This window comes from Phoenix dactylifera, chromosome 10 (assembly GCF_051530095.1).
Source record: "Phoenix dactylifera cultivar Ajwa chromosome 10, Ajwa_hap1_PhDact_Kaust_v1.1, whole genome shotgun sequence".
In the NCBI taxonomy this organism is placed as follows: domain Eukaryota; kingdom Viridiplantae; phylum Streptophyta; class Magnoliopsida; order Arecales; family Arecaceae; genus Phoenix; species Phoenix dactylifera.
Window position 1 is genome coordinate 5924585 of NC_143199.1, and position 2500 is coordinate 5927084.

Here is a 2500-nt window from a genome sequence, read left to right on the forward strand (position 1 = left end):
GCCCCCTGCCACAGCGAAGGCGAGGGGTTCGGAAGAGGCACATGGGACGCCGACGTGTCCCCCACGAGGGGGGTAGGCCGCACGGGCAAACCAACGGATCGCAACAGGGCACGAAAGAGGCCCACCGAGCAGGAGTGAAGGGAAGCACCCAGCGGCGGTTGGCTGCAGCGAGGCAGGGAGCCCGCCGCGGGATGCGTAACCGAGACCGCTCACGCGCCGACACGATCGCGGCCGCGTCGCTCCCCGCGCGCCCATCCCCCACGCGCGGAGCCTTTCGGCCCGGACACGCATGAAGGAGGGGTCGCCATCAGGGCGCCGACAGCGGAGCATCGCCGAGCACGAGATACCACGAAGACCAAGGGACTCATTTGGAAAAGCTATGGGCCTTGGAGGCCAAACCACACACAGCCGAGCCAAGCTCAGCACCATCGGGCGCGGCCCCAACGCGCCAATCCAAACCGACAGGCCAGACCGTGCCCGCCCCCAAGAAACGGACTCCGAGAGCGCCCTCGAGATTCGGCCCAAGCGCGACCGACATTCGACCAGCGGGCGGTCGAGCCCGGCCGCGCGCGCAACCGGCCGCGCGCGGCCCCTGGTGGCCGCCCGCCCGCGCGAGGCGGGGCGCTCGAAGGCGCGCAGGGCCGGGCGGCAGGCCCCGTGCGAGCGCCCGCGCCCGAACGCTCGGCGGAGCAAGGGCCCGGGCGCCGTGCCGCGCGCGCACCAGAAAGAACGAACATGAGCGCGCCCGCCCGGGCCAGGGCCCTGGCGCGACGTCCCGAGCGCCCCCGCCGCGCGCGAGCGCCCGCGCGCCGCTCGGCCGAGGGCGCCCGGCCATGCGCAGAACCGAGCGACCACGCCGCGGCCGCGCGAGCGCCCAGGCGCGACAGCGGGACGGCGCGCGCGTCCGAGAGGCCGATCGGCCTAGCGCGCCCGTCCTTGCGCGAACCCGGGCAACGGCCCGCCCGGCCGCCCGCGCGACGCGCCCATCCGCGCGGGCCGCATGCGCAGAACCGAGCGACCACGCCGCGGCCGCGCGCGCGCCAAGGCGCGGGAGCAGGACGAAGCGCGCGCCCGAGCGGCCGATCGGCCCAGCACGCCCGTCCTTGCGCGGCTCCGGCCAACGGCCCCGCGCACGCGCGGCGCGCCCGCCCGCGCGGCGCGACCATCCGCGCGGGCCGACGGGCTCGGGCGGAAGGCCCGCCCAGGCAGGACACACCCCCTTACCTCCCCAGCGGGGCATCCTCCGAAGGCCCACCCCAAGGGCTCCAACGAATCGAGGAGCATTGCACACGGAAACGGCCCGGACGCGAGTCCCGGTCGCACGGGGTGCGCATCCCGAACGTCCGGGACGCGCTTCCCGGGACGGCCGATGGAGGGAGCCGAAGTGGCGCACGGCCGCCGGGCACGGACGGCCGAAGGCAGCGCCCGTGTGCCGGGAAGTCGGCAGGCGCGTGCCGGCTCCGTCGGGGACGAGATGTGCCGGGCAAGTCCGCCGCGAGGCAACGGTCCTGTGCGGAGCGGAGCGGAAGGCCCGCCGCGGCGGCAGCAGACCCCCCCTCCCTACCACCCCGGCGGGGCATCCGCCCAAAGCCCACCCCAAGCGTTCCAAAGTACCGAGGAGCGTTGCAAACGGGAACGGCCCGGACACGCGACCCGGTCGCACGGGATGCGCGTCCCGGTCGCACGGGTCGCGCGTCCCGGGAGGGCCGACGGACGAAGCCAAAGTGGCGCACGGCCGCCGCGCACGGACGGCCGGCGGCGGCGCCCGTGCGCCGGAAAGTCGTCGGGCGCGCGACGGCTCCGTCGGGGACGAACGGTGCCGGGCACGACTGCCGCGGGGCAACGGACTTGTGCGGAGGGGGGCGGAAGGCCCGCCGCGGCGGCACCAGCCCCCCCTCCCTACCACCCCGACGGGGCATCCGCCCAAAGCCCACCCCAAGCGTTCCAAAGTACCGAGGAGCGTTGCAAACGGGAACCGCCCGGACACGCGTCCCGGTCGCATGGGATGCGCGTCTCGGTCGCACGGGTCGCGCGTCCCGGGAGGGCCGACGGAGGAAGCCGGCGCACGGCCGCCGCGCGGACGGCCGGCGGCGGCGCCCATGCGCCGGGGCCTCGGCGGGCGCGGGCCGGCTCCCTCGGGGACGAACGGTGCCGGGCACGCCCGCCGCAAGGCGACGGATTTGTGCGGAGTGGAGCGGAAGTCCCGCCGCGGCAGCAGCAGCCCCCCTCCCTACCACCCCGGCGGGGCATCCGCCCAAAGCCCACCCCAAGCGTTCCAAAGTACCGAGGAGCGTTGCAAACGGGAATGGCCCGGACACGTGTCCCGGTCTCACGGGATGCGCATCCCGGTCGCACGGGTCGCGCATCCCGGGAGGGCCGACGGAGGAAGCCGGCGCACGGCCGCCGCGCGGACTGCCGGCGGCGGCGCCCATACGCCGGGGCCTCGGCGGGCGCGTGCCGGCTCCCTCGGGGACGAACGGTGCCGGGCACGCCCGCCGCG